Genomic DNA, 15,436 nt, shown 5'->3' with positions numbered 1-15,436 from the left:
AATGAGGCCCCACAATAGCCTCCTCATTAGGGCGCTCGGGGGGGGGGGGGGGTGGCGCTGCAGAAGACCCAGAATCAAATCTTTACTCTTGAAATAGGGACTTGAACCTGGGTCTCCTACATGCTAGGTGAGTCCAATAGCACTCAGCTATTGGCTGGTCCAGGATGGGGCTTTCACACTGTTTGCAAAAAATGTCAAAAGGTCTCAGTTTTGTCTTGATACAAAATGTGAATTTTTAATAGGACGAGAAAACCATTTCCTAACCAGCTGGAGCAGCGAATCCCATGTGGGACAGAGAGATTTTAAGGGCTTGGGACTGTATGTATGGGTTGGGTCTGGCCTTTATATATGTAGAATGTTTGTTTTTTATATATACATCAGTGGAAGAGATTGTGCAGGGCAAGGGGGAATTGCACCATGGGGATTTAAATGGGCAGCCATGGTTATGAATGGGAAGTTATCAAGGGAGACCTGTCTTTGTGTACATGGGAAGGGAGAATCCTGCTTTGGTTTTACATTGTGTGTGTGTGTGTGTGTGTATTTATCCATATCGATATCTATCTGATGTGTATAGATAGACATACACACCTTCTTGAACGTGTTTGTACGCTGCGATCCAGAATCTGCTTTGACTTAACCCTACCCAGGCAGCTCCTTGGCAATCTCTCTCTCTAGGTTTTTACATAGGTGCTATCGTCTTAGCATCTGAACACCTTTGGTCCTCTGTTTCCAGAGGTGTCTGATCAGATCCTCATGGGTTGTGTTTTTTTAGCCAAATTCTGTTCATGTTATTGTTACCTCCTCCTCCCCCTCCCCCACATGTCTGTCACTCATGTGTTGTGTGTCCTGTCTGACGTGTCGATTGAGAGCTTTCCAGGGCAGCCATAGTCTTTGTTACTTGGCTGTACAGCGCCTAGCGTGCATGGAGATCCTTGTCTGGGGGTTCCTAGCTGCTGCCAAGTACAATCAAATAATCCCTGAGGCGTGGCTGGGTTTGGTGTGTGCTGGGTCTAATTCTGGCTGTTGATGTAAGGGTGGCTGGATGGTGCTGGTGACCAGTGATATAGAGGAGGTCACCCGAGATGATCTGGTGGTCCCTTCTGGCTTTAAACTCTATGACTCTATTGGCCATCTAAAATTACCCAGTCCTATTACATCGGCAAGTTTTCCTAGTGAAGAGAGTTTGGGATAAAGACCATTGAAGCAGTTCCTTTCATTTGGGGGCATAAACCTTTATCTGCAATGTTTTTAAAATGTTCTAAAATGCAGGATATTTGCTCTTGGTACTGCCCCATTTTCCAAGGGAGGAATCCCAAACCCACTCCCCACACTTTTCTTTCTAAGTGCACCCCCCGCTCTTCACATGTGGCACCCATTCCCATTCCCCCCCACACACCATTGTGGTTTGACTCCCTCCAGGGCTAACGTCAGGTTCCATTCAGAAAGCTTGCCTGGAGTGCTTGTTGCAAACCATACATTTAGCAAAGCAATGATCTTCTCCCACTCCTTGCTATTGCGGATATTTTGAAAAGCGCTTTAAGGCATCGCTAGCACACTTTCCCATGCTGCATATCTATTGCAGGAGACACGTGTAGGACCAGCTGGCATAAATCAGAGTAGCTCCAATGAATGCAAGGGTACAAGAGCCCCAGATGGTGTAAATCAGCCATTTACACCAGCTGAGGATTTGGTATCTGAGGTGGAACAGAGTTCAACAGAACTGAAAACTTGTATCTGAACTTCGGTGGATTCAGTGTTTGCTTTGGAACAGAACCCAGCACCTGGACTGGAATGTTTGGTTTAGAAGGGAACCTGGTTCTGAATTGCCTTCTGGTTTTGGCTTTGCAAAATCAAAACCCTGGTCAGTGCATTAGGGAGATAGCTTCAGTTTTGTCCTAGCTAGACTTTGTTCTCTTCTCACTTACACTGGTGTACATTAGGACTAACTCCAGTTAGGTGTCTAGAGTTGTGCTGCTTTAAAACAGGTGTACATAAACAATCAGGCCCCTGTCATTCAAACAAGGGGAGGTTGCTGTCCACTGAAAGCAGTTAAGTGAAAGTAGGGTGACCAGATAGCAAGTGTGAAAAATCGGGACATCTGATCACCCTAAATGAAAGAGACACAGAAATATGAATACAGAGGCACTTTATAGCAATGGGTAAAGCTCACAAATGTATCCAATCTGAATCAGTGCAGGCAACAGGCACTCAGATGCTACTGGAATGGGGACTATGTATTTATGGTAGGCAGATGCGTCGATAGATAGGAATCTAGAGCGTGGGAGCTGGAATTTCCATTTTGTGAGAAATTCTGCGATTTTTAAATTTGTTTCGCTCTGAATCAGAATGAAAATAAAGAATTTCAAAATTTCCTGTGAAGTGACATTTCTGGAAAAAATAAATGGAGGCAGTTGAACTATTTCCTTTGGATAAAAAATCAAAATCAATGTTGACCCTTTTAAAGAATTGCTAATATAAAAGACAAGCAATTGCAAAACAGCAAGGGGTTTCATAATGAAACATCAAAACGTTCCAGTTTGGTCATGTCAAAACACAATGTTTTAACTTTTCAATCTCCCCGTTTCTTTTCTGAAATGAAATATCATCCAAATTGGCATGTTTCCTTGGGAAGCTTTGAGAAAATGTCATTTTCCATCAGAAAAACGTTCCCTCTGAAAATTTCCAACCACCTCTCTAGGAACCTAGATCCTGGACACTCTTTGGGCCTGATTCTCCACCGCCTTGCGCTGTAGATAGGGTGACCAGATGTCCTGATTTTATAGGGACAGTCCTGATTTTTGGGTCTTTTTCTTATATAGGCTCCTACTACCCCCCACCCCGTCCCGATTTTTCACACTTGCTGTCTGGTCACCCTAACCGTAGATGGTTTGAAAGCAACCTTATCTGAACATTGATTCTGGTGCCCCGTGATTTCGCAGAATCAACGTTCCGAGAAGGTTGCTTTCAAACCTGGATTCTTTTTTTCTTCTCCTCTTTGTTACAAAAGTTTTCTTTACTGCTCAGCTTTTCCCTTGCCAAACCTCCCCTTCCTTCACAGCTCCCACCCTCCCATTGTGTGCTGGATGCATAGCAATATCTTTAAGTAAGCCTTGGATCATTCCGATGACCTTATTGCTCAGATACGTGTATCACACTTGCATGAAATCGGAGACTCTGATGTCCTCACCAATACGCAGGGAAAGAAATATTTAAGTGGTGAGATTCCAGGGCAGAGCCATAGAGCAATAGATCCTGACACTGTCTGAGATGGCCCCGGGGGCTAGGCAGCTAGGTAACCCGTGAACAAAAGGATGGTTCTACTTATTGTGATGCATTCTCAATCCTCTGGGATGCCAACAGGCTACAGTGGCTGTGTGCCACAGACCCCTGCTCGTGCTGATGGGGTTGGTAGTGCTGACCCCACACAGGCTGTATATGCCTGGTGGCAAAGTGGTTTGGGGAGGAAGTAGTTGGTGTGTGTGTATGTACGGGAGTGATCATTTCAATACGCCACTCTGGAGCCAACGCTCCGCTCTTTAGAAATGTCCCACGCTTAGACAGCCTGACCCAGCTCGGTTTTGTCCTCACCCTCCCTCCCTTCAAATGATCTCTGTTTCCTTCGGCGAGTGTAAATTCTGCACAACGGGTGATCTTTGCTCTTCGAGGCTATCCTTTTATGTTTTTAACATGCTGTGGAATGCAGGATTATGCGTTGTAATGCGGCATTAGGCTCCTTAAAGGTTAAGATCTTGGTTCCCAAAGTCATTTTTAGGCCCATTGCTTTGCTAATGAAAAAAAAGGCAAGACGGATTTAGGAACAGGATCCGGGGGCTCACAAGGGGGGAAAATGAAAATTAAAAACCATCCCTCCCAAGACATAAGACCCAGGAGCCCTTCAGCATTTGAGGGAGTCAGCAATTTAGTAACTAATCCATTTGGCAAATGCAGGATGGTGCATACGGCCATTCTTCCCAGCCTGGGGTTTTTGTGTGGGGAATGTTTGCTGACTGAATTAAGGGACGGGATAGGAAAATACCCCACTTGTTTCCATGAAGGCAGCCGAATAGCCTCACTAAGCCCAGAGCTCCCCAAGCTGCAGGCTCGGGAGGCGGACGTTGCTAGGCCTCGTTCCTGAGAGTCTGGGAAGGATAAGAAGAGAAGCTGCTGCCGTCTTGTGAGAATTCCTGTTTGCTTGTTGGCCCCGCCGAGTCAGGGAGAAGTTAATCCTCTGACATTTCACCCATCAAACACAGCGTTGGCTGTGGTTCAAGCCAGGCTTAAGTGGGAGGCAGGGGAGAAAGGGGAATCGGGTCGTGCGGGGGAGGAGGGTGGGAAAGTGCGAGACGCCAAGCTGTTGAAGCCACCTTGGATGGCAGGGAGGCCCTGCTGGAGGGCTCTGACTCAGCGCGGCTGGTGCTTAGAAGGCGGAAGTGTGTCTAGACTGACAGGGTTCATGTTTCCTTTATCAGCGCGCCATCCTATATGGTAACGAAATGGCTCGGCCCCTTCCCAGTGCACAGGTGGGCACGCACAGGCTGTTGTGTTCTTTAGATCAGTGCGTTTTGTTCCACCCACCTCTTCTGAGGTGTGTGCGTGTGTGTGTGTATGTGATGGTGGTGGGGGCTTTCCCCACCACTTTGGGGTGGTGTGTAGGAAAGGAGCAGGCCTCACTCTCCCTCCAGAGCAGGGGCTGCAATTGTGCATGGCCTTTTGGAAGAGGCTTTATAGCTGTTCTATTGGCCATCTAGCCATGGAGCAGCAAATGTAAAAGAGAAAGTTTGGCTCGGGAGTTTAAGGCCCTGGACCAGCACACCTGGGTTCAGTGACTAGCTCTGCCATGGATGCTGAGAGTGATATTGGACGTCCCTTAATCTCTCTGTGCCTTAATTCCCCATCTGTAAAATGGGAAGAATCATGTTTCCTGTGTCTCTTAAGAGTGTAAACTCCTGGACACATGGCTGCATCTTACTATATGGCCATGCGGTGCTTTCCACAGTGGGGCCCTGATCTTGGATGGGTCCTCTAGCTGCTAAGGAATAGAAATAATATACAGCTGGCTGGGAAATGGAATTTCCAATCGCCACCGAATGAAGAGTTTTAAACAAACAAACAAACAAACAAAACCCCTCATCCGGAATCGGGAGAAAACATCACAAAAAAATCTCAACATTTTTCACGGGACAGAAATTCCAAAATATTTTGCTTGGGACGCATGGAAACGGCTTCCTGGCCAATGCGAAGGCTGGCCAGTCAGCCAGGCAGGGAGCTGGGCAGCTGGAGAGCTTGGGAGCTCACCGGGGGGGGGAGTGGGAGGGCACAGGGGAGGCTGGGAGCTCAGGAAGCCAGGTGGGCTGGCAGCCAGCCACCCTGCCTGCATGCCTCGTTTCCGTTGATAGTTTTGATTCCATCAAATCAGCATTTTCTGACCGCAAAGCCTTCCCTCAGAAAATGTCTGACCAGCTGTAATAAATAATAATAATAACAAGACACAATCCGGCCTGTTTATTGCATGGCTGGCTGCATTCGGAAGCAGGGTTTTTATGCCTGCACTGAAATATCCAGTTTTATCCCTTAGCAGAGACTGGCCCCTGGACTAAATGGCCCCTTTATCAGGTGATTTCAGTTCCTATCACCTTCCAGAAAAGATAAACCAGCATTTCTTTAGGAGTGTATGTAAGAAAGCTAAAGGCTGGGTGATCCGTGCGTTGGGGTGTCCCGAGGAAGAGTAAACCTTCCTTTCAGCCTCCAGGCCTGATTCCGTTCCCATCAACCCCGGTTTACGCTGGCATTACACCATTGGCGTCCGTGGAGTTGTCCATGATTTCCACCAGTGTGTAAGTGAGAGCAGAACTTTTCTGTTTTGGAGCGGTGTCCTAGATGTCAGCCTTGTGTCCCTGGAACAGTGCACTGAGATTGGAAAGCAACGTACTGAGCACTATGTGTTGGGGATCCTAGCAGCACTGCTGGGGTATTTATTCACATTGAACTTCCTAAGTCCCACCCCAGCAGGCACTGGGTTCCGTGTAAAACTTGGCACGAATTATTTAGGGTATCCCTGTCTTCGTTTTTCCCACAGCCCTGGTCAGGAACCTGGAGGTGATGTCCTCGGGGCATTGCAATGAACAATACCCAGCCCGTGGACTTGAATGAGTTAAACGGAACTGTTAGGTCATCAGAGTTGGGTCTTCATTGTCGCTTTTGCCCAGCAATGGCAAGGACCATTAGAAGGAGGAGGAGTTTGAAATGCGTTCCCCGATGGACTGTGCTGGTGGGGGAGACGTCCCTTGAATTGCTCCACTCTTCTCAGCTCCAGCAAACCGTCGGACGTTCCAGCCGACAGCTCACGGGAAAGGCGTCTTTTTTTCATGTCAGTCTCTGGCTCGTCTCCAGCCTGAGCAACAAGAGGTCTCCCGGACTGGACCACAAAGAAGCAAAATGATCATGCATTAATCTAAGCCTGAGGCAACGGCTCTCCAGGACCTTGAATGACAGCCACACGGAGATATCTTCTTGCTTCCCTGTCTGTAACCCCCTTTAGTGCCTGCGGGATATTTGAGAGCTTTGTGACCTTTTCTACAGTGCTAGACTGAGGCTTTAAATCCTTGGATGTGGCCTAAATATCATCAAGGGGAGGGTCCTCTGCAGTGGAGGGGCCACCTCTGGGGCTGAGGGAGCAATGTATTCTGCTGGGTTCCTTCTGCCATGGGCTTGTTTGTCTGGGATCCCAATAAGGGGGGCACTTGGAGCCTATTGGTTTCTGTCAGTGTGTCTACACTACATTATAAACCCAAGTCTGTGGGATCTGGGCTTGTGGACTGGGTGGTTCCAAACCCATGCTAGAGTGTCCACACTGCATTATAAACCTGACTTTACAATGCCTGGACCCATGTTCATGCTGCACTATGCAGACCTTCTGGGCTTGAACTGCATCCACACTGCAAAACGACAGAGCTTGGATCATACAGAAACAAAGTGGGTAAGGTAATATCTTTTAATGGACCAAATTCTGTTGGTGAGGATCTGACTCAGGCTCTGACCAACCATCTAGCATGGTCCTAGATTCTGAGTCAGACTGATTTGTGTGTGGACAGAAATGGGGCTTGGACTCAAACCTGAGTCAGACTCCAGGCTTAGTATGTAGTGTAGATACACCGTGTGATCTCGCTACTTACCCATTGGATTAGGATGCCCTAGCTCATTCTATGAAGGCCACAAAGGAGCCATCATGGGTTAGAAGATTTTTGATAGTGATGGATCTGAGCTGGACGCAAACCACTGATGTAGCAGTGAAAGGCTTTGTAGGCAATTACCAATCCTTTGAACCATCTAGCTCCCAATGGTCTACTGCTGACACTGCATTGGACGTGGAGATGAAATGATGCAGACCAAACCAACAGCACGAAAGATGGAGAAAATGGAGTAGATTCTTTTCTTTTCACCAGGTGTCGTGATGACTGGTCTGACCTTTTCAAACATTATTTCTCTGCATTTTTTCATGAACTTTTAATGAATCTGGGATTGACTCCTGAAAAACCTACGAAGCTGGGCCAAGAAGGAACAGGGCGTGCTCTGAATGTCATGAAGTTGTGAGCCATGGGAGAGTTGAGGCAGGATGGCTTTGCTCAGTAGGTCCTGAAGATGAGGGGTGCATTTCAAACAGGGACTGCCGGAGAGTGTAATGTCTGTGCATGCTGAGACAGGGCATGGAGAGCTTTTGATCAGAGAGAGCTGGAAGGAGAAATAGAAGCATTTGAGAGCACAAATGGGATGGGCTCAGTGCACATCACCTCTGCTATGACATTCTCAAGCCCAGCTCCAAACCCCACATATCTTTCCTATTACTGCAATTCCCAAATGCAGCCCAGCACAGCAGTGTGCAAAGTACAAGCCGAAGAAATGCAAGTCAATAATTTACAGCATTCTCCCATCCCTTTACATGGAACAGACGATTGGCCTAGCGGTGTCATCGTATCTAATGGAAAGAGTGAAGCAAAATCTCTGCCTTCATCCCATTTGGTCCCATGTGCCCTGTAAAAATGGGATTTAAGGACCAACCCTCAAGAACTGGCTCTGACTAACTCTAATCTGACCCTTATTTCTTATTTGGCCTCCTGCCCTTTCCCTACGCTTCACACAATTTATGCATATATGCCTATAGCCAGAAAGACATAATCACGTCCCTTTCCTGGAACACAGGTTGATGGGCTGGTTAGAAGCTTTGGATGTATCCAATTTATCAGGGCCTGACCTACATAACCTGAATTGATAGTCTCAAACCAATTTGTGGTAGATGGGTGGCCACCTCATCAAAATCCATTGGCACTAATTGATTCCCTTTGTCAGCGGAGAGGCCAAGGATAGCATGATCAGTAGAAAATGAACTGCTATCTCTCTGTAGGAAAATAGTTAGTGGTCTCTCCAGGTCAAGATGCCGGTATGATGGTCGAGAGGGGAGGGAGAAGATTCTGTCACCCCATCGGACTTGTTCTGTGGATAAAGCAAGCTCCAGCTACACACTGCAATAAAGTGAAAGGGCAATTAAAAGAGGGCATCCCAGGCTGGCAGAAATAAATAAAAAATCTCTCAGAGGAGACCAAAGCAATGAAAGGACGTTGGACAGAGCAATCACAACTCCTTCACTGTAGCAAGTGCCTTCCTATGCCAGCAGGAATAGGGACAAAATGGAGATATACCTATCTCATAGAATTGGAAGGGACCTTGAAAGGTCATTGAGTTGAGTCCAGTCCAGCCCCCTGCCTTCATTAGCAGGACCAAGTACTGATTTTGACCCAGATCCCTAAAATGTCCCCCTCAAGGATTGAACTCATAACGCAGGGTTTAGGAGGCCAATGCTCAAACCACTGAACTATCCCTCCCCCCGAGTTAAGTCCTGATGAGAATACGGGCCATCCCTGCATGTGTTGTACATATGGGCCATCCACTAAAGTCCATGCGAGCTCCATGCTCTGATTAGAAACTCATTAAAAATCAATGGGCAACTTTGGATCAAGCCCTATGAAAGCTTGAAGATGAGAGGAGCCTTTGCTGTCACCTATGGTCCCCATTAAGAACAATTACTTTGGCATTTGCCTTACAAGGATCCTGCTAGCTGTAATATTAAAGGCCTTGGGGTTGATCATAGGAAGACTGGAGAGTGGGTTTTCTCTCACTCTGTCTCTTTTATACCTACAGCTAGATCATCTGTGTCGATGTATCTTTTTTTCTTCCCTTTGGCTCCCTATTAATAGAGCCAACCCAGGTATCTGGGGGTTTTGCCACAACTTTGATCATTAACTTGGTTACACACCGGGTACATCTATTCTTCATTGGGAGGTGTGAATGCAGCACGAGGGGACAGCTAATCCCTGATGCCACTGGGTCTTCACTGCTATTGTTATTCACAGTAGCTTTGGTCTAGCTAGGCTAAGGTGTAGATGGCTCTTTCTGACCACAATGTAGACACACCCTCTCAGTCAAAAGTCACTCGAGGCCTGAACAAATCAGAAGCCAACATCTGTCCTTGGTCATGTACCGTGACCTGCCCAGGAAGTCCAGGGGCTGAATTTGGACCTTGGCGAAGTGCATTCCCATGAAAATCAAATGGGAGCGGCATGTGTGAATCTGAAGACAAAATGTGGACTTAGATGTTTAGGTTCCATGCTCATCAATTTATTTTACAATGTGGTATTCAGACGGTGGCCGGTTGATTTTTACTTGGTATTATGCTAGCAATGTGGGAACTATTAAAATGGGAGGGGGGGGAGCAGGAGGACCCCTGGCTGCCATCAGAAAGCAGCGAACTAGAAATCAGACATAAGTGGGGAAGCTGTGTGGGCTAGTGGTGTCATGCTGGGACTCAGGAGATCTGGACTCCAGTCCTAGCTCTGCCACTGATCTGTTCTGCTTCACATCCCTTCTTTGGTTTGTTTTTAAGCTCTTCGGGGCAGCACCCAATCTGTTGTGACATCTAGGCCCTACTATACTAAAACCAAACCATTATAGCCTAATTTTCAAACACACGCACTGGGCCAATTATTTTCCTGGAAACGTAAATCACTTTATTGCAATTTTAGGCAATAATGATGGGGGAAAAGGGTATGTCCTGGGAAATTCATGACCAGCTAGGCAGAGCTAATGGTTCAAGGTGCAATTGGGAACGGTATTGCTAAGTATACATTTAAAATAGAGCCGGGGTGAGGGTGGGGACCTCTGGGCCAAATTCTGATCTCAGTCTCACCAGGATAATTCTATTGTTGTCTGCAGAGTCACGCTGGATTTACACCCATCATAGCTGAGATTAGATCTGGGCTATGGTTCTTTTGGTGGGTGATGAAGGGACACCTGCTAGAGCTGTTATGTACAAGGCATTCCTAGGGGATTCATGCCTTCTCTGTTAGACAGCCGCATGGCTTGAATCACCTCTTTGCGTGCCCTTCATCTTAGAATTTCCCATAAGCCTCCATCCGAGGCCATTTGACTGCAGGAGTTGGGAGCATCTTTCACGCATTTCAAGTGTCTCCAGATGCTGTTTGGTTGGTGCAATTAAAGGAAGGAAATATTAGTGATATTCCCTTCTGTCCCAGTTCTCTCTCCCCTCTTATTTATAAAGAAGATTGAAAGATTATGTGCTTTGGTAGTGAGGACAGTGCATTTGTGGGTTAGAGGATCTAGATTCTAAGTCCAGCACTGCAATAGACGCACTGTGTGAGCCTGGATAAGTCACCCGGATTTCCGTGACTCATTTTCCCTAACTGGAAAAAATGCTGATGCTAACACTCAACCCCTTTTTGTAATGAGATCCCCGGAGAGAAAAGGCTCCACATTATTCTTCTTATCAGCTAGCAGGATGTGACCAATGATTTAGCCCTCATACAACCCAGTGACTTTCATGGCGAGAACAGATCTAGCAAGTCAGGCCATGGCACTAAAAATGCCATCCGTTCAACTGACTCCTGTCCTGACATTTCAAGTCTCAGAAATTATTGGTCTGCTCATTAGCAGCTTTATTATAAGCCTGCTGCTTTGCATGCCAAAGGTTGCTAGCCAGTGATTACCACTCAAAGGAAAAGAGACGGCGTGACTGGAAGGTCAATATCAAAAGTGGGACCTTGTCCAATGTAGAATCATATCTATTTTGAGAAGTTCGTTGCTAGTTTTAATTAGGGAAATCCTGGGATCTTTGATCAGCCCCGTGGCTTAGCAGCAAACACAGGAGGCTCTTGGTTTGGAGGTCACAGACTCAGCCTCCTCCTTGGCATGACAGTGGAATTAGTATTCCCGAAGAGGTGAGCCATCTGTGATGAGGGGAGCGGGGATATTGTGGATCGGATCTGGCTGCCAAAACTAGGCTGGGAAGAGAGAGGTTTCTGCACTGTCATTGGGGCCTTTTTCTACTGTGCTGTGACGTGCATAGAGATGGGATGACTGATATGAGAACAGCATAACTGACAGGTATATGGTGTAAGTGTTATTGGGGAGTGATCCTTTGTGCTGCTAAACACCTGCTGGGCTTCACCCCAGAGTAGGCTGCATTTCAGTGGCAAGGAATCCTGATATATAGTCAGCAATACAGTGTTCATTTGTAAAGTCCTCCCCGTATGGATCCCATGATCAAGTACAGCAAGTTGCTGCTGTATTTGGAAATGGTCTTAGTCACGCGTTCCCAGCTCCACAGATCCTCGTGGGTGTGTGACTGCCATATGGAAAACGTTTAACTGACAGGTGGATACCAGCCGTGGGTGAACCAAATGGGGAAGTGACGTGAGAGCAACAGCATGTGGCACTAGTGCCCGAGAGCTGTGAAAATGGCACGGCTGTGGTATAGTCACCGTGCCAACCTTGGCCGTTTTGGATGCTAAGGGCAGCCAGCTGTTCTTTATGGAATGCTCCCTAATTTCGCACCAGATGCTCCTGATCAATGATGCTGACATATCTGCTCCGTACTCTCAAGACTGATTAATTCCCCTGGATTCCAATACCCTTTCCCAGGGTCCCCCTAATAAAGGTGGCAGTGGGGAAGCAGCCAGATGGGTTTGTATTTTTTTTTATAGGGTCAGGGCTCAAATAGCTAGTTCGGGTTTTTCTGCTTCCTGAGAATAACTCCTCAGCTCCGGCAGATTTGGCACCTTCCATCGCTGGCACCGTACGTCACACCATAAAAATGTCACTGCAGCAGGAAAGGGCCTAATACGCAAGAGAGCTTTCTACCAGTCTGATGTAACCCACATGCTTTATTCTGCAGCATTCCATTTTTTTTCTGTTTTCTTCCAAAGAACGGGAAAGAAGCAGTGGGGAGGACGGATGGGTTTTAATTGGGTACTCTGTCTCTACCCACGTGCAGAGGGCAGGCCAGGACAATTCAGCTAGAAGGGCCCACAGATCTCTAGAACTAAGGTACGGCAGTTACTGGACGTGCTCACTAGCTGTTGCCGAAGCTGTATTGGAAATTTAAGGAGTCCCAATACTTGTCGTGCCTTGGATACAGCACCTGAGGATCAGTCCGTTATTAATGCCGGGGCTGGAATGCTGCCGGCTGTGGAGATCCTCGCCCTCCAACAACTGTTTGCTGACAGGGTTCTGAAGTGTTTGGAGGGACACTGAGGTGCTGCCATTCGTCTCAAGGTCAGAGGAGTCCAGGTGACACACAATCCATATTATGGCCACACTTGGAGGACTGAGTAATCATCCCTGAGGGCGTAGAGCAGTGTAGCGCCAACTTAGATGTAGGCAGGGTCAGTGTAGACACGGTGTTGCTGATGTTGACTGTTACTGGCTTTCAGGAGCCATCCCACAATGCCCCACATGGATAGTACAATTGATAAATTGCCCGGGGAGGTGGTGGAATCGCCATCATTGGAGATTTTTAAGAGCAGGATAGACAAGCACCTGTCAGGGATGGTCTAGATCAGGGGTTCTCAAACTTCATTGCACCATTACTCCCTTCTGACAACAAAAATTATTACACAACCCCAGGAAGGGGTTTGGGGGAAGAAACCTGAGCCCTCCCGATCCCTGCCAGCCCAGGTGTGGGTGTGTGTGTGTGGTGGGGGCAAAGCCAAAGGGTTTCAGCACCAGGCAGGGGGCCTGTAATCTCAGCCCCACTGCCCAAGGCTGAAGCCCTCAGGCTTTGTCCCCAGACAGTGGGGCTCGGGCTTTGGCTTCGGCCCCTGGCCCCTGCAAGTCTAAGCCAGCCCTGGCGACCCCATTAAAACAGGGTTGCAACCCACTTCGGGGAGTCCCAACCCACAGTTTGAGAACTGCTGGTCTAGATAATACTTAGTCCTGCCTTGGGTGCAGGAGACTGGACTAGATGACCTCTCGAGGTCCCTTCCAGTCCTACGATTCAATCATTTGATGATACAAGTGAGCCTGGTGAGGACACAAAGAGGAGACATGCGCATGTGATGTAAGTCCTGCGGCAGCTGTATGCTGACGTAAGTTTGGTTGACTTAATTTTGTAGTGTAGACGTGGCCTAAGAATCTGTCTGGTACTCTCTCTCTAGAGATGATTCGGAATTATTGACACCTATTTAGCAGGGTTGTCCATATAACAGCCCTGAGGTTTAACTCGGGGTAATGCTTTCTGAAAAGGCCTGGAAAGACAAACCTCAAGCCTGTGCTTTGACAAAGCATTAAGCTGAGATGCAGGGAGCAGGGCAGTGTAATAGAATTGAACATGTTATAGGTGTACAGCTCCTAGCAATAGTAATATAATAAAGAATTATATTAGTAAACAATGGTGATAAGGTTGGGAAAGGGAAGAGCCAGTTGAAAAATGGCAGGGGAGGAGTCATCAAATTTTTTTCCCAATTTTTATTTTGGCTATATACATTTTTATTTTTGAAATGTCTTGGACATTTGAAAAATGCAGATCAGTTCTACTCTGTGCATCTCCTCACCTTCCTCCCCTCCTGTGAGTGTATTGCCAATCTGTGGAACTCCCTGCTGCAGGAGGTCACAGAGTCAAGTAGTGGGGAGATGGGTTTTTTTAAAGGGCTGGACAACTTTAGGAGGTGTGTTTAGTGTAAACAGGCCTCAGGCTTCAGGGCTTACTTGCAAGCATCAGGAAGGGATATTTCACACACACACACGCGCGCGCGCAATCATGTGGGTGATTACACAGTTGGTTAGCTGCATCATGCTGCCTTTCTGCTTTCCAGTGAAGCATCCGGTATTAGCTATTGCCAGAAGCAGGATAGTGGACTAGAGTGCCAGAGAGCCTGGTCTGAAAATGAACACGACTTTCGGCAAACAGTGCCATGACCGGTGGGGATGAGGCTGGGCCAGGATCCAACGCTGAATGCATGATGTTGTATGACTTTCCATTTGCTTAAGTCATGTAGGATTAGCACCATCTTAGTAAAGGGCTCATCGTGCAGTGAAATGGATCTCACCCTCCCACGCTCACAAACAGGCGCACGGTAAAATAGCCGCAGCCCTTTGTAATTTAAACTCATTGGCTGTAAGAAGGGTGACCAGACAGAAAATATGAAAAATCGGGATGGGGGGTAATAGGAGGTTATAAAAGAAAAAGACCCCAAAATTGGGACTGTCCCTATAAAATCGGGACATCTGGTCACCCTAGCTGTAAGAGAGCACAGCGGAGAGACAGTTCCTCAATCCCATCTGAACACATTGTACTCCTCACCCCCCTTGGGGACCTCTTGTGAGCCGTGCTATCTCCTGCTGCCATCTCAGGAGGCACCACAAACTAAGGCCCTGGACCAGCGGGGGGTGTGGTGGGGGGGTCCCCTTGCTGGTAGTGAGCTTCCCTGGGGGTGGAGAGCCTCGAGGAGGCAGGAATTCACCCACAGATCCCTTCAACTGCTTTATCAGCTAATGAACAGTCCCAGTGCCCCGCTCTATATCAGCTCCTCGGTCATTGATCAGGGGCCCGATGCTGGGTCCCTGCAGTGGCACGTGTCCTCTCAGGCAGCCTGCACACCCCTTTCTCCACCTCCTCCTCTCTGCCCATTCCCCAGCTGATCAGCATTCCGGGGACAAGGGTCAGCCTTTCGAGTCTCTGGAGTTGGGCTCCACGGGTGTGGAAGTCAATGGGACTGTCCATTTGCTTAAAGTGAAGCGTAGGGTCAAGTGCTTTGCTGGATTGGGGCCTAAGTATAGCCAAGCCTGCTCAGTATTGTGCAGGGAGAGACCTTCAGTCCCTGCAATCCTGGGATTTCTCTGATGTGGGTGTGGTTCTGTAGGTTATATTTTTTTCTCCAAACCCAGTACGGTGTGAGGGGTGCACTGTGCTGTCTTTCAGATGAATCCCTGCCTAATTCCAGCTCCCCTGGCCTGTTTTGGAATCCCGGCTTGCAGATTATATCAGTTATACAGAGCGTGAGTCTGCTGGCTACGCTAATCAGGCCAGAATCGAAGGAGGGAAAATAGACAGGGAGAAAGCCGGACAGCCATCAAGACAGCTGATTTTATA

Source organism: Trachemys scripta, chromosome 2, assembly GCF_013100865.1.
Source record: "Trachemys scripta elegans isolate TJP31775 chromosome 2, CAS_Tse_1.0, whole genome shotgun sequence".
Taxonomy (NCBI): Eukaryota; Metazoa; Chordata; order Testudines; family Emydidae; genus Trachemys; species Trachemys scripta.
This window is presented reverse-complemented; position numbering follows the sequence as displayed.